At 51.1% G+C, this 22886-nt stretch overlaps 1 protein-coding gene across 3 annotated transcripts in view; it reads right to left on the reverse strand.

Annotated features, from left to right (window-relative positions):
- The window catches only part of MICAL2 (microtubule associated monooxygenase, calponin and LIM domain containing 2), a 231070-nt gene extending 208544 nt beyond the window's left edge, over positions 1–22526 (reverse strand). For 2 of the 3 annotated variants that reach the window (XM_057695679.1, XM_057695678.1), the window contains exon 1: positions 22365–22522. The gene's annotated coding sequence lies outside the window, so the exon portion shown is untranslated. Of the gene's footprint in view, positions 1–22364 lie in introns of all 3 variants that reach the window. The other variant, XM_057695680.1, reaches the window with a different exon arrangement.
- Positions 22527–22886: the final 360 nt, after the last annotated feature.

A 22886-nucleotide genomic window follows, 5' to 3' on the forward strand; every position in this document is an offset into this window, starting at 1 on the left:
ACAAACATCAGCTGGTACCAAAGGAGACTCAGCTGGAGAAGGAAGTGGCGGCTTCCAATGTTTGCTGGAGAAAAACTGGAAACCATGATCTGAGATGATGTGAAAACCATCCTGACAACAGTAATGTCAAGAAGAGCAGCCTTGTCGGGGCCCCGGCTGCACCCGTGGGTGTGGGGCAGTTCAGTAAGCCATTCCAGAGGAGCCTTACCCACTGACCCTTACAGGGCACACAGTTCACAATGCCACACGCCACCCAGAGCATCCCTGCCAGCTAGTGGTTTTTGTTTGCTTTCCGGCAGCTGGGTTCAGGCAGCGGCTGCCCCAGTCGTGGGGGATTATCCAGGCAGGTATTTCCCTCACTTTTCTTATTCTTTTCATAGCTTTATTCTCTGTGATTTAAAAATAAATATATTAATTAAAAGGAACTGGCTGATTTGCCCTCAGGGCATGATTTGGTTTCCCTCCTCCTTGGCTGGGTGCAATGAGGCACTTTGCTGCTCAGCACTGCCTGGTGTTGGAATGGTATGCAGTACACTGGCAGGGACCCACGGGCAAGCAGGATCAGCTAGACATCTGAAAGTGGACGGAATGCTCGAGGGGTCCCATTTCCTGCCCTTCCTGGTTCCCATCAAAACAGCCAGGAAAAATCACTTAATAAACACTCGCTGAGTTTCCTGGCTAAGACTGTGAAGAATACCAAAAAGCATGAGGACTAGGGATTTGAACTTTGGAAGCAGAGACAGCAGAAGGAAGAGTGGTGCCTCATGGCCAGCCAGCACTTGGGCTTGAATGCCAGCCTCACTGCCTGTACGTCCTGAGACCTTGGGGGGTTGATGTCTACCTTATAAAGCTAGAGTGTGGATTAAATAAGATAATACATGTCAAAGAATAACAAAGGCTGCCACAAGTTAGCCATTTACTATGAGTCAGGAACTGTGTGCTAAGTGCTTTGTGTGGATTATTTTACCGGATCCTTACAACTTTCTGGTGAAGCAGGTACTATATCCTCAAGTTCAGAGGAGGAAACTGAGACTCAGAGATATCAAAGCACCTACCCAAAGTCACACAGCTCATAAGAACCAGAGCTAGAACACACACCCAAGCCAGACTCCAAAGTCCCAGTCTCTGCTCTGCTGCCTGCTGTCTGACAGGTGCTCAGAACACATTATATAACATGTAAATGCTGAACTGGGGGCTGCTGGCTCTCCACCCAGGAGGCATATGGAGAGAAGAGGGGGAGTTTTGGCTGAGAGAGTTTAGGAAACCTTTCTGAAGTAGGCAGGGCTGAATCTCAGCCTTGGAAGGTGAGGATGGAGAAAGGCCAAGGAGAAAAGGAAAGCACTAGAGACTGGGAGAAACAAAGCAAAGAGCTGGAGGCAGGGATGACCCAGGCAGGCGAGCAGAGAGAGGCAGCAGAGGCTGGCCAGGCTGGAGGAGGAGAGGAAGGGGGATGGGCACCCGAGCCATTATCTTGGCGGCCCTTCTACCTGGGATCTTTCTCATCCACACTCCGGAGATGCTGCTCTGACTGCTCCTTCGGTCACACAATAATCACGGAGGGAATCAAAACCTACGATTATAAAGGCCCAATAACCCCTCCCTCCCCACAGCAGGCTCAGAACTCAACTGGAGAAGCAGATGTTTTTGCCAACTCCCAGCCTGCGCTGCTGTGCCGACCTTTCAGACCCAGATGCTGGCCCGAGCCCCGGGACACTGAGAATCTGAACACTGCCATATGCAAAGAAGTAGCACCCCTGCCACCCTGGCATTCAAGGTTCCCAGGAGGGAGAGGAGGGCACAGGTCAAAAGGAGGCTGAAGCACATAAGCTCCTCATGGCAGAGTCCCTATCTCACTGGACTTCGTATTCCTGGGACATTGTAGGTACTTTCTCAATAACCTGAACCAAATGGAACATTCTTCCACTTAAGGAACAAACCGAGAGTTTGATAAGTCTGGATTACAGTCCATCCCTGCATTTAGTCCTGCTTTAGCGGGAGGGACCATTTGCCTCCTGGAGAGGAGATGCCCCCACCCCCAGCAGTCTCTGCTTCGGCCCCCAGCAGCCCCCTGCACCCTGTACGTGGTTCTGAGCTCTGCACCTAGTGCCTGCTCCCCCCCCTCCCCGAGGGAAGCTGTGGATGCCGGCCTCCTCCGCCCCTGAGTGCAGGTCCCTCCGCCTCCCCAGACCCCCCACCCTTACCCCAGGCACATCTGTGCTCAGGCACTGCTCCAAATGCTGAGAGCTGCAATGCCCTCCCACTGTCTCAGCTGCCCACCCAGCTCAGCCCAGGCCTCAGACCCACAGAGGAGGGAGAATGGGGTTGAGATGATTTAAGCAACTCTGATCATTGGCTCAGCTCAAGCCCACCCCCATGTGCTTTTTTGGAAATAACAGGACCTGGAGGAGGGAGAGGATAAAAGCAGCACTGCAGAAAGCTCTGTTGGTCACATGGTCTCCTCCCCACTCTCCTCAGGAGAAGAGCAAAGGGGAAATGATGAAGGGTTTTGCACGGATGGTCAACCTGAGCCTCAAGACGGAGGCTGCCTGGGACGGGCATGGGCGCCTGGGTCATTACCTTCCACCCGTGAGTCACAGCCATATTACCTAACCCCGCCGAGCCTCAGTCTCCTTACCATTAAATGGAGATAATAACCAATGACCACACAGGATGACTGTGAACACTGAGTGAAATGTGAATGTGAACGTGCGTGGAAAACTGTAAAGCACCCTTAGAAACAGCAGACATTTCCCACAGTCCTGGGAAGTGGGGGCTTCAGGTCAGAATATTTGGCCGCAAAGGAAATGGGAAACTGGGAACCCATCCCATTCCGCAAACCTTCTAGTACAAGGCACAAGTCCCCAGCGATTTCAAAAACATTGATTGAGACCTATTTCCCAGTCTCATACACTCACTGTCTGGTGAGGGAAAAGCTACATCCACATTTGTACAATAAGGCAAAACAAACATATGTTATTGGATGGATCGTGTGGAAAGGATGGGACATTTTATTTTGGCCTCAGAGGTCGGGGAGGCTTTTATAATAATATTATAATATAATAATTCTTAGCATAATATTAAGCCTCTGTGAGTGCTTGCTATGGGCCAGGCAGTTATAAGTATTTACATGCCCCATCTCATTTAATTCTCATAAAAAGTCTGTGAATGTGTTCACAGATGGCAAAACTGAGGCACAGAGAAATTCACTCCTCTCTTGGCCTCACACAGCTGGTAAATAGTGGAATTGGAATTTGAACCCATCAGGCTCTGCTCCTCCAGCACACAAGGGGCGTAGTCAACCAAGACAGATCTCGGACTCTCTATGCAGCTGAAAGGCTCTGATAAGGTCTGCAGGGATGAGTCACCGAGGGAGGGTGCTGACTCACTCATGGCCTCTCCTGCTCCTGGGCAGCTCTGACTGCTGGGCCAGGGTCTCCATTCTGACACTGCCCCTGGTCTGTCCTGTAAGTTGGCCACATCTCTGCACTCCCCAAGGCGCCATGTGGGTACCAAATACCAAGGGAGGTTGATGTAAGAACCTATAGGTCAATGTACATTTATATAACAGATCACGTATGAAGTAATTTGTTCTTATTACAAAAGGTAGTCAATGTCAGAGGGAAAAAAATTCGCAAATTCCAGCTCTGCCACTTACTCTGCTGTGTGACCTCAGGCAAATCTTTGCCTCTCTGAGCCTCAGCTTCATCAATAAGATGTGGTTAATAGTGCTTAACTCAGGCAGTTGTTGCAAAGATGAAATGAGATAATATGTCTAGTGCAGCGCCTGGAACACCATAGGCTTAATACATTATGGTTGAATCTGATGACTTTACAAAGGATTTCCACTGGAAAATCATTTTCTTCACAATAATATTTGGTGATAATAGTAATACTTTTAATTAGTATTCATCTGCCAATAAGCTAAATCCATTTCATGCATTACCTCCTTTAATCCTTAAAAGCATCATTTTCTTCATTTGATGTAGCTTTAGGACAACAGAAAGAATATGTCCAACACATTCATCTTACTCATACACACACATATAGGGAGAGAGAAACAGGACTGTCAAACAAGCGGATACACTATAATATACAAACCTACTACGTGCCAGGTGCTGTTCTAAGCATTCTACATTCAATAACCTATTTCGCCCTCTCAAAAATGTGCCTGCAAGGTAAGTACTATTTTGTCCTCATTTTATAGACATGGAGATTGAGGCACACAGAGGTTAAATAACGTGCCCAAGGTCACTCAGTCAGGATTCAAACCCAGAGCCCACATTCTTAAGCACTCTACTATACTAAAGTAATGAGAGAAAAGTCACAGCAAGAATGTTTAAGCCTCATCTAAGAACTTCGGGGACTGCTTGTCACCGCCCCCCCCAAGCTGTGCCATCATCCCCTTTCTGCCAGTGTCCACTCTCACCCTCACCCTGTCCCACCACTCTTGCCCCCTAGCTCTGCCCCACTGCTCCCAGGCAGGAAATGTCAAGCTAATGGGCTTTGTTAGGCCCTGGTCCTCTCCTCTGGGTATCTCAGCCTCCTGTCCAGCCTCTCTGCCTCAGCCCCCTATACCCCATCCTCTACAAAGCCACTAGGGACATTGTCCCATACGTGGCACTCCTCTGCTCAAGAACACTCTAAAGCTCCCTGCTGCATAGAGCTGAAGATCCCAGTGGGTTGAAGAGGATCAGTGAAGGACTTAAGATCCCCGCAGTATCTGTCTGGCCTGGCCTCTTTCCCTTTGGCCCCAGACTTCCCACTCGCTGGCTTATAAGTCCCAGCACAGGGCGAGTCAGTGAGGCCTCTCCTGATCATCCTATTTAAACTTACAGCCCTCCCCCGAACCACTTCCCTCCACCTGCACCCAGCACACCCTAGCTTCCTCGCTCCTCTACTGTTCTCCAACCACTTCCCCACCACCTGCCTCACACATTTAAGTTAAGTCTTTACTGTCTCTCTCCCCCTCCTAGAATAGACGTCCCATATGGCAAGGGGTTTTACGCTATTTTTTTTTTTCCCTGCTGTAACTGCAGCACCTAGAACATTTTCTGGCGCAGAGTAAGAACTTACAAGCACCTACTGGATGAATGAATGAATGAATGCACATTTGAAATACCTAAGAAGCAGGTGTCCAAACAGAGTGATGGCAGGGGTATGGCTAGCATGCTTCTGGCCTCCTCTCTGCTCCTGAGGACATAGCTGGACGACAGGCTAGCGGCGCTTAGATTAAAATGTCTAAAGGCCAAAGCCTCCCTAGGGTTTAAAAGGGTTCCATATGAGACCCTGGACCCTCATCCTCCCATCTCTGTTCTGAACTTTTACACACACACACACTCTCTCTCTATCATACTGAAGGCAGTCTGCATCTGTCCTAAACTCCTCTGTCCAGCCTCATCTCCCTCTGAGAACCGCCTTCAAACCAGGCCGTTTCCCACTTCTCCTGGCCTGAATACCACTAGAGATGCTCTCATCTTCCTCCTACTTATCCAGCTGCACTTCACCTACTCTTCAAGATACAGATCATATGCAGCCACCTGGTCCTCCAACTCCACCTCCTCCAGGAAGCTTTCCAGGCCCTCTCCAGCCTCTAGAAAACACTCCCCACACCCACTGCTGCTTCCACCAGTCACATGGAAATTAGTCATGAACTACTTTGTGACTTGTCTTCTGTGACTGAGCTAAACTGTTACCAAAATCTCCTGTTACTTAATTTTTTTTTTTTAACATGTGTGTCTTGTTTTTCCAAGAATACTGTGAATGCTTTGGGAGGAGAGGCTGGGCTTAACCATATTGTCACCCCCATGGCACAGGGCCTGGAGCACACAGTAGGTGCTAAACATATGCTTCTTCATTAACTGCCCAACATAAGCACGTCACCTTCCCAATCAGGTCACTTCCTCAATTATAGGTACCTGGACTGGCTTCTCTCAATGCCCTGATTTTTTTCTTCAGGGCCTGCTCTGACCTTGGTTATCTGCAAACCCTGTCATGGGCTTGTGTTTTCAAAGTGTGTCAGACCCATTCTAATCACGCCCCCCCTGTGCTGGGCAGATGAGGAGGACTAGGAAAGAAATGATATGTAAAGTCTCACAGGTCTGGAAAAGGAAAGGATATCGTTGTTCCAGACAAACTCAGACATTGAGTGTTTCAATTTCTTCAAATATGGGCGTTCAGCAGAAGAGAAAACACACACACACACAAAAACATGGTGAGAAAACAAAAAATAAAAAATAAATTCAAAAAAACAAACCGTGGTGTAAGTTTCAGGTGATTTACCACAGAACACCAGCACTTGAGGCCCAGATGCACCTGCTGAGCACCAGCGCTCAGGAAACCGAGGTTAGAACAAAAGGTGGCAAAATCTCAAGTTACTCCCGAGCTTGGAGAGATGAGAGTCAGGGAGGAGGGAGGCGGCCCTGTGAGCTGCAGACCCTCTGTGCACCAGCCCACGCCGCTCCCGGCGTCCTGGCTGTGAGGCAAGGGGGCTGCAACCAGCCCGTTCGCACCTGAGGAACCGGGCCCACCTGGCAGGAGGAGGCAGAGTGCCAACTCAACCAGGTGAGTCATCCTTTCCACAACGCGCCAGTCGGGACTCCCGGAGGATCTACGCTTTTTACAATTTTGAATAGCAAACATTTCACTGGGTCAGAAATCAAAAAGCACAGCTGTATCCAGGAAATGTGCCCCTCCTACTCCTGTCCCATCGCTCCAGTCTGTCCCTGCTCTGAAGCAGGTAACCACGGTTATTTGTTGCTTGTGTGTGTTGTGAAGGTGTTTATGTACATTCATGCAAATAGAAATATGCATCCTTTCCATTACGGAGAGCAGACTATACACATTTCTCTGTGCCCAGCGTTTATCTTTTAAAGGAATGGACGTGTACTAGGACAGAGAAACAGCATATCTCTAGATCAAAAACCAAAATCAAACATGAGACAGGTCTGTGTGAAAGGTCAATGAAACAGAGAGAGAGAGAAATATTCTGGAGGATGCGCGCGCGTGAAGGGAGAAGGCTGAGGGAGTACTCGGGAGCAGGGGTCCCCAATCCCTGGGCCGCGGACCACCACTGGTCTGCAGCCTATTAGGAACCTGTTAGGAACGGGGCTGCACAGCAGGAGGTGAACGGCAGGAGACTGAGCAAAGCTTCATCCGCTGCTCCCCATCCCTCGCGTTACTGCCCGGACCATCCGCCAACCCCCACCCCACATCCCCATCCCCCGCGCGCCCACCCCTGTGGGAAAATCGTCTTGGAGATCGCCGCTCTGGAGGACACGCGTGCGAGGAGAGAAGGCTGAGGGACGGTGCCGTCACCGTGGACACCACTGGTTTGTGGCTGGCCGCGATCCCAGGTCAGCCAGGCGAGAGCCCTGGAGGTCGTGGGCAGGCGGGAGATCAATCACCCTGATGGCGCTAAAGCCCCACCGGCGAAAAGCTCAGACCGGCCCCGCTGAGCACTTCATCGTCTAGAAAGAGAGGAAGTGTCTATAGGAAGGGGACCAACCTAATTCCCACAGCGATGACCGAATGGGTAGTGACCAGGGGGACGTAGGAAGGAACTGCGGAGGAAAAGCAGTTATTTCCTCTGGAACTTGGGAGGGACCAAGAAGGGGACGTTGGTGCCTGAGACTCTAAGGAAACAGACTTCAAATTGCTGAAAGAATAGAAGGGCTCTAGGACCCAAGGTTGAGGAAGTGCATGATTCAGAAGCTCTGAAGTGCCATTCGAGCTGTGCACTTGAGGATGGGGGGAGAGGTGGGAGGAGGGACAAGGAGGAGGGATAGAGGGAGAGGCAGGAGGAGGAGGAGGGAAGACAGGGCGCTTTAGGAAGCAGGCAGCTCACCATCATGGTTCAGAGCCAGACCTGGGGGCAAACTGACTAGAAGCTAACCCCCCCTCCCCCCTCCTATCTGCGAAACCTGGAGCAAGTCAGTCAACCCTTGTGCACCTTAATTTCCTCATTGGTAAGTGGGGATAATGAGAGCATCTACGTCATGGGGCTGACACAAGAATGAAGTAAGTTAGTATTTACAGACCCCTCACATGGTGCCGGGCGCACCATAGCTACCACGTGAGTGGTAGAGAATAGAGCCATGTGGTCATACAGGGAACCTTGAGAAAGTCAGTTGTTGAAAAGCGCAGGTCCCATCACTGGGAGAAGGACATGTAACCAAAGAAGCCCCTGAGACAGGGATGTGGGAAAGCACGCGGCCCCAGAGCACGAACCAGAAGAGGCCAGCCTGGACAAGCAGAGGCTGCACAGCATACCCAGGTGGCAGGAAGGGGTGGGGTCGTCTTGAGCCAAGAGGTCCAGAGACATAAAGGGACCCTGGGAAACTGGACCTTGGCTCGCACTCTGGGCACATGATGGCCCCTGTCAAAGAGAGCTATCCTTAGACTGAAACGTAAAGATCCAACACTGAGATGAGAAAGGAGGCTGGGATGGGGGGGTGGGGGAAGCTTGGATTTTTAGAAAAGGATAGGTACTTTTAATGACATCAAGCCCCCTGGCCGGCCCAGAGCACCGGGAACTTTGGCAGCAGAGACCGCTGAACTACATCTGTGTGGGGCAGCCTGGGGACACCTGAGAGCAGTCCTGGAGCCCTGTGGGAACGGAGAACGTGATGCCAAGGAGCGCTCACACATTTCTGTGGTAGACTGCTTGACAGTTGATGGAGAATTATGATAGACTTGGCATAACTAGACTCAAGAAGGCATCTGGTCAGAGATCAGGAAAGCAAAAAGGCAGAAACTTAAGCAGGGGTAGCTTGGACTATCTTCTCCGAGTAAGCTGATGAAAGATCACATCAAGAGGGGAGGACTCTGGGGACTTCCTTGGTGGCGCAGTGGTTAAGAAGCTGCCTGCCAATGCAGGGGACACGGGTTCGATCCCTGGGCCAGGAAGATCCCACATGCCGCGGAGCAAGCAAGCTCGTGTGCCACAACTACTGAGCCTGTGCTCTAGGGCCCGCGAGCCACAACTACTGAGCCCATGTGCCACAACTACTGAAGACCACGCACCTAGAGCCTGTGCTCCACAACAAGAGAAGCCACTGCAATGACAAGCCCATGCACTGCAATGAAGAGTAGCCCCTGCTCTCCGCAACTGGAGAAAGCCCACGTGCAGCAACGAAGACCCAACCCAGCCTAAATAAATAAATAAATTTATTTAAAAAAAAAAAAAAAAGAGGGGAGGACTCTAGCAGAGGGCTCTCTCCTGATAAGCTTTTTAGCAGCAACTTGGGTGATGCTAGGGATGGCACACTAATTAAACAGAAACCTGAAAGAGTGCAAGGGAACAGGGTTGCACAGAATTTACCCTGTTGAAATTTAACAAAAAATGCTTGTGCTGAATTGGATGGGAACAAAATAGGAGGCTCTGCACTTAAATTCTAAAGTCACACACATTGAGGACAGGGAGAAGCAGCTTAGCAACACCTCATATTAAAAAGATCTGGTCAGGGGAATTCCCTGGCTGTCCAATGGTTAGGACCCCACACTTCCATTGCAGGGGGTACGGGTTCAATCCCGGATTACGGGACTAAGATCCCGTAAGCCGTGTGGCACAGCCAAAAAAAAAAGAAAAGAAAGAAAGATGTGGTCAGGAGTAATGTCAGTGACTCAAAAATGTGAAAGAGCTGCCAGAAAGGCTGATGCAATCTTGGGCTGCATTCAAAGGAGCAGAATGGCCTGAACGAAGTAGGTGATAGCTGCCTTCCTCTGCTGTGGTCACACCACACCACGAACATGATGGATGAGTCTGGGCACGAGCCTTGCTGTATGAGAAGGATAGGGACAAGATGAAGTTTGTTCAGAGGAGAACTACAGGAAAACACCTGAACCCACATCATGGATTGTAAATCTGGAAGAAGGCTCAAGAGAGGACAAGAGGGCTGTCTTTAAGTATCGTATTTCATGAATTAGAAGACGTGCATTTTTTTTTCAGTTATAAAATGTCTGAAAGCAGAATTATCTTACAATCCCCTATCATCTAACAATCTCTAGGCCAGAATGCAGCTGTGGCACAGTTGTCACTGCCTCACTGCCACTGTCACAGAGAAATCTGACTCTTATTCCTGGTGACATATCTGGACAGCTGCAACCCTCAACATTTCAGGAGCCAGAACATTTAAGGACCATTTGAGGAGGAAATGTGAGTTCTGGAAAAAAGAATTCCAAAGACAATAGAGATTAAGAAATACATCACCACTTTTCCACAATATATCAAAAAAAAAAAAAAATCAAACCCTGAACATACTGATAACTCTGAGTCAAAAAGTGATTTGAAAGATTTGGATTTTGAAAGTGAAGAAGTTTCAGAAATGCTGTAACTAATTTATTTTCCTTTTTATGTATATGCAAGAGCGATATGGAAGAAAAACATGTCTAAAGTCTAAGAGAATTCCATCAGGAAATATAAACATTTTAGGTGATAAAGTATTGTTCCACAGTTTAACTGGAAGCACTTTTTTTTGGAGGTTCATAAAATAATGGTATATCTCACCATCGATGGTATCACAGATTTGATTTTTAAAAACAGTATCTGAACAGCTGTCACGTGGAAGAGAGACTAGACGTTCCTTCTCTATGGCTTTAAGGAGGAAGAACTAGAACCAGGTACCAGAGGCTATAGGGAGCCAGCAGGGAGGTGACAGGAGGAGCCGTCCAAAGATGGAATTGGTCACCTCGGATGTGAGGCCCACGCTGGACCACAGTGGGGAAATCAAGCACCAGTGTGGCAGCCCTGCCGTCCCAAGATCTGATTGAGAAAACCTCACCACGAAGACAAAGGTGGCCCATCTTTCTTCGTTACCCACCTATGTGCTTAGACTGAGTTATTCTCTTAAAAAGTCACCATTTAAGGATAAAAGCCATTGAAGGCATAGTACAGAATGGGAGACCTGAGGCAAAGAGGAGTGCCGCCTGCAGCTGGGCTCTCAGACTCCTGTGGGGACCACCCACATGCCTGCTACGTGCCAGGCACGTGACAGGTGTGCTACACACACTGCCCCAGTTAATCCTCACGGCGCCCTGTGAGACAAGCCCTATCACCCCCATCTTACACAAGAGAAACCTGACTCTGAGAGAAATTCAGTGGCTTGCCCTAGGTGACAGTTACTGCCACACTGAAAGCCATGGTTGGTCTGTGACAACCTGCTTCAAATAGAGGGAACTCCAGAAGTCTTGACTGGCAGAATGAATGAATTGAGCGCTCAACTAAGCAATCAATGAATGAACCAACTTGGTCTCCTATTGGCAGCACAGATGCTAGGAGAACAAAGAAAGAGGAAAGCCGTTTCAGTATCCCACCCCCACCCCCTATCAATAGCTCCCACGGGCATGAAACTCATGCCATTTGCTCCCTGCAGAAGCAATTTATTCCATCACATAAAGCAAGGGTGTTTCTGAGACATCTATGGCAGAGAACAGGTGCCAGCAGCCCTGCTCAAATGTCAAAGCTGTAAGCACACCAGGTTGCCGAGCCTCCCACCTGCCAGGTTATCCCTGGAGCAGGCAGAAGCTGAGCTCAGCTTTTGTCCCCTCCCAGGGCTAGCGTGTCCAGAGGGCTGAGGAAAGGCTGGGGAGACAGCCAACCCCCCCCCCCACATTTGTTCCAACTGCCTGGAGACATCCAGTCCAGCCCCAGGCCGCCCAGCACGCCCAGGCTTCCTCCTCCACTGGGGAGGTCAACTCAAAGTGGGCACCAGATACCCCGGGCAGCACCCACCTGCAGGGGATATCCAGATGCTCAGAGACCACAGAAGGGGGAAAATCAGTCATTTCCGATGACGGCTCACAAGACAATGACACCTACAGAAACGATTCTAATGAAGGAGGAGAGGTTCACTGAGGGTCCCTGCCCCAGCCCTGCTTGGCTCCCTCATCCACGCGCAGGCAGGTAACACCTGCTCCTGATCTACAGGTACTCACCCCCGGGGGCTCCGCACCCATGACTCCCCTACCCATCCCCCTCAGGCTGACCTCGAGGGAGGGGAACGACCTCCTGTAGTCAGGTGGTGAGAAGCAGGGGCAGTTACCATTTTTCCACAGAAGACAGAGCTGCCAAAGGGCACAACAGGCACACCTGGTGGCACAGAAAGTGACAGATGCCCCATATTCTAAGGCCCTACCTGAAGGGTTCCCAATGGGCTGCCCTCCTGATCAACTGAAAGATAGGGGCTGCCGACGGTGACCCGCTACACACGGAAGGTGGTGGGGCAAAAGCACAGACAAGGCCTTATTCGCGCCCAGCCTTAAGTGCCCCCCGATCCCCCTGTTCCCCAGCCCCCATGGCACTCCTTTGTCCAGACCAATAGCTACAGCCTGGTCCGTGTACCCATCCAATGCCTGGAGGGCAGTGCAGGCCTCCTAACAGGTCCCCCACCCCGACTCCCACACAAGCTTATCCTGCACAATCTGATCTGCCTGAAGAAACACTCTGACCACCCCTCCCCAATGGCCTGTCACTACCTAGAGGGTTAGGGCCATACCCACCCCTTCCCCAGCACTCAGGGCTGGCCTGATTCCAGCCTTGGCTTCCACAGTTTCCCTAGGCAGCCCCCAGGTTTCCACCACGTGACACCCTGAGCATACCCTCATGTTTCTACATCTGTGTTCTACCTCTCCCCATCTCTGCCTATAGAAATCCTATCTTCCAAGGCCCTTCTCAATGACCAAGTGTCACCTCCTGCAGGAAGTCTCCCCTGACTCCCCCACACCGTATGACTGTCTAAAATGCATTCCAAACTCTTATCTTGATGTGTGGGCATCAGTGAGGTTTTCTAAGGCACCTCCCTCCACACGTTAGATGAAGGCTCTGCTGCTGTCATTCAGCACAGCACCCCCGGCGCAGCAGCTGCGCCCCGTGAGCTGAAGAGCCTAGGTCATGGTGCTCCACGTTGGCCCTTACAGCATCCTATTTACAGTCCTTCCTGATTCCTTCCTCCACCTGCTTCCAGCTGACTCATCCCGCATTCCCGCAAGGTTTAGCTCTCAGCTGACAGCTAATTAGAGATAAACTAAGCAACACGGTATCCTTCCCAGTTAAATTCTATAGTTTTAACAAAGGCCCTCTGGAGACAAGGGCTGAAGACAAAGTTGGGAATTTTAGGCCCCAGAGCTCCGGGGGAGGTATTTTTGATAAGAAAAGATCTTGCACCGAACCGTTGTGCAAGCCAGTGCTACCAGGGTATATATCCTAAATGCAAAGCATGGCAGAGCTGCTAGAAAGGGGGGTACAGCTTGGTGCTACAAAAGGGAAGGCCACCTGCAAGTAAGGCTGCCTAAGACTGGTCATAGGCTCACAGCCTGGCAGAAATGGAGGATGGAGAACAGACTCAACTCTGACCTGGCTAGGTGACCTTGAGCCAGGAACCACACTTCCTGCCTCCGCTCAGTATCAAGAAGCCTCTGAGCCTGTTTCCCCATAGGTAAAAAAACAAGGAGGCAGGAGTGAGAACTAGATGATCCCAGCGGGCCCTTCCCATCTGACATCCCAAGGTTCTGTGACTCACAGCCTCTATCTCTTCCTCCCTCCTAGGAGGGCAGCATCATTTGAAACTACCCTACTTGCACTCCCTCCTTACCTTAAGCCCCACCTGAGTCCAAAGGGAAAGCTAAGGCTAAAGATCTCCTAGCCAATCAGCAGGCGACCTGCAGGGCGCAGGCCTCTCCTGGCACAGGGGAAAGGAAGGGACAGATGTTGGTTTCTATGGACACAGAAATGCTACTCTCACTTACCCAGTATGTCCCAGCCCGGAAAAAGACAGTCAGCCGATTGCCTTTGCTTCCCTGACCTACCTTTTTAAGAGATTACAACTGCCTGCCAAATTTAAGTGCTGCCCTAAAATCAGGACATATAAGGTCTCTCAGCCTGGATCTGAAGGGTTTCAAAACGGGTAGGGTGAGCGTGGTGAAGAATGAAACTTAGAGGCAATCTAGGCCGGGCCAATTAAAGAACGTTAAAAATAGCCTCTCTTCTCTCATGCTGAAGATAAAGATGAAGTTTCAGTAATAAACAGACATCTGCTGGAGCTTCTGAAGAGATTACAGCATAAACACCCTAGAGAGCAGCCACAAACAGCCCAGAGCTCTCTCCAGGCGCCCGCAGCCTCCTGTTCACCAGTGGTAGGGGATAGGTTAGCGAACGGAGGGACGGAGAAGAAGGTGCTGTTCAGAGGCTGGGGAGGACGCAGCAGGAAGAGGTGGGGGGGAGAGCCCAACTTGGCAGAAAATGGAGAACTGGCTGCCTTCTGCAGGGAAAGAAAAGCTCAGGGATCTACCACGAAAATTTCCAGGAAGTCATCCAGAGGATTCCATGCCAGTGTCATTCATTTTGAAAATGGGTCACTCCTTAAAAGTGGAAAAAAACTGACATTTTTGAGTGCCTATCTAAGTGGGGCACTTCACAAATATTTTAATTTTATCTCTACACCAATTCCCTGAGATCAGTGTGATTACCTCCTTTTTACAGACGAAAATACTAGGGTTCATTGACGCCCAAGGCCACATGGCTAGGATTTGAACCCAGGTCTGTCTTGGCACATGTTTGTTTGTTTTTGCCTATATCACCCGCACCCAGAACATGCCCCTGAGGTTTATTCTCAGTGCCCAGACTCTCTACACCCATAAATCTGACACACGGAGAATCCTAAATGGGAGAGGCAGCAAAGCAGGGTAGAGGGGCAGTAGTTAAGCCGTGCCTGGCTAATTCAGATAACGGCCGCGTCTCGGCAGCCCTGAGGGTCCTATTGCTTCCCATTCCGGTGGCTTCCCAGCAGGCCCGAAAAGGAGGGAAGGGGTACACAGGCACAAATACCTAGACTCTATCTGGAAGGAGCCACAGGAGACTGGGGACAGCAGATGCCACGGAGGAAGAGAACTGAGGACTGGAGGATGGAAAGAAGAGAGACTTGCTTTTCATTGAATTCTCTTTGTGCTGAGTGCATATGTTACCCTGCACCCACATATGTGTGGGGGGAAGAGCATCAGTTGTGTGTGTGTGGGGGGGGGTGAGTACCAACATCTCTGTGTGTGGGGGGGGTGGGGTGAGCACCATCACTGATGCGCACGCGTGTGCGTGTGTGTGTGTGTACGGGGGTGAGGAGCATCGCCTATGCATGTGTGTAGGTATGTGTGGGGGAGGGTGAGTACCATCATCCAGGCACATGGTGGGGGGGGGGGGCCGAGGGGTTAGTCCTATCTTAAGAGAGTCCAAGATGTCAGGTACAAAGTAGACACACCCAAGCTGGAGATGGAGACCTGGACCAAGCAGGAAGTCCTGGGTCCCCTGGTCGCAGCAAGCCTAGAATTCCGAAGGAGCCAAGGCACCTCCAGAGCCTCCCCCTTCCCTCACAGCAGTAACATGCCGCAACCCAGGAAGGTGGTAAGACGCTCTCTGTGCGTGAACCTCTGACCCCTAAGGCCGAAATCAGTTGCACAAGCCCCCCAGGACGTTCCCTGAGGAAAGAGATGGACTGAATCCTCTCCTTGAGGCGCTGGAGAGAGACCTCCCCTATGCCCCTGTTTATTCCTCTATTCTGTCCCTTTCTTCGCCGATCGGATTTCTCACCCCTCTAAGCAGGGAGCTCCTGTTATCACCTTTGTATCAAATTGAGCAAAAGCCCAGCTGTCCTGACATGGAGAGCCATCAGCACCCCAATGGTACAGCAGCCATGAACTTCACAGGCTGCATCTTGACCCTCCCCCCCATGCTGCTCCCCTGGGATGCAGCTGTCCAACAGCTCTGCCAGGCCCCCGGCAGATCCTGGACCCACCCTGCTCCAGGGAACAGCTTTCTTTGGTGATCAAAAGGTCCAAGTGACTTTTTCCCAGGCACTTCTTCATCCTCCCCTATACCTCATTCTCCGGGCCCTGGCACAAGTTAAACCCTGAGATCTTGCAAGTCTTCACCAGATACAGTCAGTACTCAGATCAGTAGCCAAGGCCAGCCATTCAGAGTCACCAGAGCCAAGAAGCAATTTCTGCATCTTAACACATTGATACTATGGTGCAGGACAAGATGTTCTTAGATTCCCACTCCCGTCTCTGGCCTGGCTGGCACTGGGTGTGTCAGGAGCTCAGGCCTGCAAACATCCCCAAAACCTGCTGTTGCAGCAGCTCAGGGACCAGGGGCTGACTCCTTGTTGCTCTGTCTTGCTGCCAGCAGAAAGGACATGGGCACTGGTCAGCCTCCACTGTGAGGGCAGGGGAAGACCTGAGCCCCACACTCGCAGGAAACAAGGCCCTGTTCTCCGGCCTGCTTGATCTCCGTATTTCCCAGAAAGAAAGCTGACCGAGCCTTGGAAGGACTACAAGAGTGGCAGTGTCTCTGGACACCGATGGGAGAAGGTGGGTGAGGGTGGAGAGGGGCGGGGAGATTACCCTGACCCTCAGGGGAGAGAAACAGCAGTGCAAGTACAGGACGCTCTAAAAATCCCACCCCTAAGAACACTGGCACCATCCCCCCACACACAACTCATTGCCAGCCACCAGGGAGACAGACAGGCTTTCCTGGGATGCGGTAGTATTTAGATACATAGATGCGTACAGAGCAACTGCATTTGAGAACCAATACCATACCTGGTATTCACAAAGGGCTCTTCATCTGGGATACAGGGATGAACACTTCCTCAACAGCCGACAGCGAAGGGAAGCATCTCAAAAATCAGACTTCACTGTGACCCAGTCCTGCGATGAAGGTTTGTTTGTGACCAGAGGGCCCAAGTCCCCATCACCCCCACCAACTCTGAGTTCTGAGACCAGATGATCAGGGCTTGAGAAAGGAGGAGCCTTATCAGCACAGACCAGCCATGCTTTCTACGCTTGAGGAGGTGGCAGGGAGGAAAACAGAAAACGGTGGAGGGAGGGGTCAGGGCCCCCCAAAGTGAGGTGAGTGGGGCATCTGGCCATCAGGCACTTTCCTAAGAGGACAAGCCAGGCCGTCTGACCCTAAAGCTTTGCCCTGCCTGCTTTTTCTTAACCCACTATGTTATTCTGTCTTCCTCTGATATCTCAAACTCCCTGAACAAAAAAATCAAAATCAAGAGCCTAATATTAGAACGATTTCATTCTGGGGAAACCAAAATGAAATTCTCAGGAAGGAAAGGGAGGTAGTAGAATGGGAGAAAGGGTGAGGCTACAGGGATTTTATAGCTTCCCATCTCCAAAGCTCCAGCTTTCTTTACTTTCTAACTTTCAAAAAGGGAATTCCCTGGTGGTCCAAAGGTTAGGACTCAGAACTTTCACTATGGGAAACTGGGTTTGACCCCTGGTCAGGGAACTAAGATCCTAAAAGCTGTGCCTCGTGGAAAAAAAAAATTAAAGTACAGGTATGTTCTTTAAAATAATGTCACAAAATAAGCAAATATCAAAATCCCAATGGCTCTGTGACCTATCCACACATAAAACTGCACCAAATGTATCTATAATTTTGTCTACCCATCCAAATTGGCTGAAGGAAGTTCTTTTTTTTAAGAGGAAAAAAACCCCAAATATTTGGATATTCCATTAGAAAAATATTTTTATTATAAAAATTTTAGAAAAATACTGAGAAATAAAAGATAATGGAAAAAATAAACTCTATCCCTGCCACACAGAGGGAAAGACTCAACATTTTCTTATACTCAATGCCTAGTGGAAGACTGTTTATATTTAAGAAGAAAGAGGAGGAGGAGGAGGTGGGGGCGGGGGAGGGAAAGGAAAAAAGCCTCCTCATTTGGGGGCTGTTTGCAGAGAAAGGTCTTTTCTGGGTGGGTCAGAAGACAACTATCAGAGTGCCCAGCACAAGGATTTCCCCAGTGGTCTAGTGGTTAAGACTCTGCCTTCCAACACAGCGGGTGTGGGTTCAATCCCTGGTCCAGGAACTAAGATTCCACATACCACACATTGTGGCCAAAATAAAACCAAACAAATGAACGAAAAGAATGCCCAGCACCTTGGGGAGATCTGACAAGGAATTTAGGTGTGAAGCCGGTTATCCAGGGGAGCAAGCATACCTTTTCCTTCCCTCTTGAGCCTCTGGTCTCCTTTATAAGGATGCCCACAAAGATGCCAATGGTGATACTGTCTCTTCACCGTAAATTCAGACCAGGCAGTGAAAGGTCATCAGTGTCTGTTTTCTGTCACAACCTGTCAGTTGCAGATGGATAATAACTTGAGAAAAACCCATACTGTGCCCAGGCGTGAGGCTGGATAGAGAAGGCTCCTGAAGGCACAAGGCAAGAATCTTGCACGGCCCAAAGAGAGGTGGGCGGCGTTCTCTGGGCAGCCCAACGCCAAGTGCCTGGTTCCTAACGTGGTAATCCCTTGCGGCTGAATAAGTCAGGATTCAGAGCTCAGGCAGAAATGACCTCAGTCCCTGTCAGCCCCACACGTGATCTGGGGAGGCCAGCTGCCGATCAGGGCACCACTGTGGCTGTCTGGGCTCCCCACACCGCAACCCAGAGTGCACAAGGGAGCACGGCAAATAGTTCTCCTATTATTTCAGGATGTTTACAGGCTGACGCTTGCTGAGGAACTGTCCACACGCGAGCAAGTCATCTTTCTTTAAAAACCTCTTATCTAAACACAGGCACGGGCAGTCACACAAACCCATCACAGGGTTCATTCATTCAAAATGCATTTCCTGAGTGGCTACACCACCACTGGGCAGATGCTCACCACGCCTCCGCCCCATCCCAGACGGGCACTGGGGATCCAACAGAGCACAGAAGCGGAATCCAGCATCAAAGAGTTCGCTGTCCAGTGGGAGACTTAAAACGGAGGGTAACGGCTGGTTAAAAGCAGGAATGGGGCGGAGGGGGTGGTGCTCCAGATTAAAGTAGGCGTAAAAAGACTAACAATCAAGTGCCGCAGACAGACCTTGTTTGGATTCTGATTTGAACCAACCAACGATGAAGGCCACTTCTGAGACAATCAAAGAAATGTGAATATGCACAGAGGAGACCAGAGAACCACTGTTAATTCTGCTATATGCAGCAACAGTGATGTGCTCATGAAAGAACATTCTTTTTAAAATAGATATATGCTGGATTATATGGGGCAAAATGACATGATATCAGAGACTTGCTTTTAAATATTTCAGGAAGGAAAAATAGGAGGGAACAAAAAAAGAGAGAGAGAGAGAAATGAAGCCAGCCTGGCATGATTTGGGTTGTTGACACTGAATACTGAATATTTGGGGTTCATTATACTATTCTTTCTATTTTTCGTGTTTGAAAATGTTCATGACTTTTTTTCTTTTCTTTTTTTTTTTTTTTTTTTGGCCACACCGCATGGCTTACAGAACCTGAGTTCCCCAACCAGGGATAGAACCCAGGCCCTGGCAGTGAAAGTGTGGAGTCCTAACCACTGGACTGCCAGGGAATTCCCTGAAAATGTTCATGATATTTTTAAACAGAGGACTGCAACACATCATGGTAGATATCCTAATGAGGACTGGTATAAAAGGCAAAGGGGATATCGAGCAAGGAGGATTTGTGAGAATCAGAAAATAAATCTGCCAAGTTTATGAGTGTTTTAAACGCCATTTCATAGTGGGATGGGAAGACATGTTCACCAATAATTACAATCATAAGCACATCAGGGGGCTGCACACACCAAGCCTCCAGAATTCAGAGGATGGTCACACAGCTTTTTCCTATTTCCCATAGTGTTTTATTCACCACGCAGACCTGACTCATGCAGACTGAGGCCAGAATCCTAGTTTGGTCACTAGCTGTGTGACTGGAGGAAAGTTCCTGAGCCTCAGTTTCCTCATCTGTAAAATGGGAATAACCCCACCTACTTCTTCAGAGGGCTAATGTGGGGATCAAATGATATAAAGAACGAAAAGTCCGAGCATAATGTACAGTGTTCCCTTTCCTGGCTCTTTAAACAACAGAGACCCTCTACCCCTGGGAGGGCCTCCAAGATTGGCAACGTTCAGCCCAAATGCTCTTGCACCAATACCCCACCCCTCCCGCCAGAGTCAAGGCTCTCCCCCAAGAAGATAGGACCTCTACCCTTCTGTAGTGGGGAGTGAAAGGAACAGACCCATGACTGGGAGGCACACCCAGATGGGGGTGTGGACTAGGGCAGAGAGAATAGAGACATATCCCAATCACAGGCAGAGAGAGATTACTCAATGCTCCTCAGCTCCTTACAGCTCCTGGGAATAGGCCTCCAAAGACCAAGCTACAACCAGCCTTCGTCCATAAGCTGACTTATACTAAAGTGTAACTGGTTGGTATGAGGCTAATCACAACTTTCTTTTGGGAAGAGAAAGATGAGCAGAAAGCCAGCCCTGGGCTTAAAGAAGGAAGGAGACAGTGATTTCATCTTTCATAAACATAAGCTCAAACTGTGGATCTCAATCTTACAATAACAATTAGTATACCTCAACACCTGCCCTCCCCCCAAAAAACAAAATAAAACTACGATCGGTCCTAAAGGTTATTTCAAATAATAGTCCTCCTGGGACTTCCCTGATGATCCAGTGGCTAAAACTGCAAGCTCCCAATGCAGGGGGCCCAGGTTCAATCGCTGATCAGGGAACTAGATTCCACATGCAGCAACTAAAAGATCCCTCATGCTGCAACTAAGACCCGGTGCAGCCAAATAAATACAATATTCACACACACACACATTAACAGTCCTCCTAAATCATCCCAGAAACCAACTCTCTGATGCAGGGCCAAGTCAATGGCAGGGGCAGGCTTCCCCCTCAAATAGCACCCAGACACCAACAGTCAATCCTTCCCCATCACAGCATGACCAGTACCTGCCATCACCCACCCTTGATGGAGGACAGGGCGGGCAAGCGGTCTGCAGGTTGAACAACCTGGGCTAACCTGGGTCAGTTCAAGTGCTTTGCTAAAGAAGCACCCCCAGGATCTTTGGATGGAATCTTTTCAGAGGCCAGGGGCCTCCAGTCGGCACAGTGTGGCGCCAGGAGCGTACACCACTCTCCACAGTCATGGGGCAGCAGGAAGAGCACTGGACTGAGCTCTGGCAGAGTCTGGTTCAAATCCTGGCTCAGCCGATTACTATGTGACCTTGGGCACTTACCCTACCTGAGCCTGTTTCCCTGTCTTTAAAATGAGGAGGGAGGTTTTTGAGAACTACTATGAAATCGGCTGCAAAAGTGCCACAGGGCAGGACCTGTCCCTCAGTAGGCACTTAATAAATGTCTTCTCTCTGCCTGAAGGCCAGTTCTTACTGCAATAAGAGCTTCCAGAATGTCAGCTGGGGCTGCCATGGAGACTTGAGGCCCCCTTGAATCCACTTCCCCTGGGAAAGGGACAGGAACAGAGCTGGCCTGGGGACCCAGGAGGCCCCGGTGCCAGGGCACCCAGGCAAGCAAATGTCTGAGGGCCAATCGGCTGCTGGCATTTCTTCCCACGGGACCTGCCCAGAAAGGGGCTGGTTAGTGACTGCATCCTTCACTGAAACCATTGAAGACTGTAGTGAGCAGGCAAGACTGACAGCAAGAGGTCCCCACACTGCTTAAGGTCCCAGCAGGGCCCAGTGCACCTCCAAATAGAATAAACAATGTGGAAGGAGACACACGTTTACTCTGGTTTCAACACACCTCCTCCCCATCCAGTAAAGGCTGTTCCCAGCTCTGCCCAGAGGCTGGCCTAGGATAAAGTTAACCCCACCTGCCCCGGCCTGGAAGCCTAGTCAGCAGCACTTCCACCCAGGGCCGGTCTGCAACAGCAAGGCGGGAGCCTGGGACGCCCCGGCGGGGATGCTCCCGGGCCTGGGGTGAGCGCGGGCTCCTGCGGGCGCAAGGCTCAGAAAGGACAGCGCCACGGCCCCTCGGGCCACCGCCACGGTTCCCGACCCAGTCCCGGCCCGCAGGCGGCCAGGCCACCGACATTTGGCCCGACTTAACTTCCTGTTGTTGAGGGAGGGGAACCGGGCGGGACTGGGGGGGGGGGGGGGCGCCCAGTGAAAAGCCAGGAAAGAACGTGACCGGCGAGGAGCCCAAATCTTGGGAAGATAAGTTTGGGAATGATCTTCTGCCCCGGTGGCAGGCGGTACTGCTGGCGCGTCGCGCCCACCCCATGTCGACGTTTGGGTATTTGCTAGGCTTAGAATTGAAGAATTTGGGTGTTGGGGGGCGGAGTAAGAGGTAGTTTGAAGTACTGGGTTCTGATGGATTCAGAGACCGATAGGGGTAGTCCAGCCTCCCTAGGCAGCGCCACCTGCTCGCTGGGCGCCCCGTGGAGTGGGTCTGAGGCGGGAGATGCTGCGGCCGCACCTGACTCTCGCCGGCGCCGGCCAGGGCACAGAGTCCAAGCTCGGCTGCCACGGTCCCCGCCCGCCCTCCCCAGAGCCCCGCGCTCCCCTTCCCTACCCCCTCCTCTCCCCGGTCTTACCGAGAGCCGCGCCGGCAACCGAGCCTCGGGTGAGCCCTTGCTTTCGCCTAGGGCCGCAGGCACAGCGGTCGGGACCCGGAGGCCGCCTGCGGAGCTGGGAGCGAGCTAGGCGGCCCCGCACAGGCTTAACCCGGCGAGCGCCTGCGGTTCTGCTCCGAGCGGCCGCCGCGACGGGGAGCCGCCTCCATTGGCGGCGCGGCCAATGACAGGGCAAGCGGGGGCGCAGCCCCGCCCCCAGCCTGAGGCCCGCGGCCAATGGCAGCGCGGCGCGGAGTCCACCCCCGCTCCCCGCCCGCCCCGCCCCTATGGGGCCAGCTGTCACCGCGGCCGCAGCGGGCGCACGTGGGCTCTAGCCCGGCCCGAGGGTAGGGAGCAGTCCGGTGCTCCCACCCAGACCAATGCAGGCCTGAGACCAGCAGAGGGCCGATGCGGGAGAGGCGTGGTGCTGCTGCTAGATGAAAACCCCGGTGCGGGTATCCAAACGTCAAGGTAGAGGCGAGGGCTGATTTTCACGCTCCTTGG

The sequence above is a fragment of the Hippopotamus amphibius genome, chromosome 9 (assembly GCF_030028045.1).
Source record: "Hippopotamus amphibius kiboko isolate mHipAmp2 chromosome 9, mHipAmp2.hap2, whole genome shotgun sequence".
Taxonomy (NCBI): Eukaryota; Metazoa; Chordata; class Mammalia; order Artiodactyla; family Hippopotamidae; genus Hippopotamus; species Hippopotamus amphibius.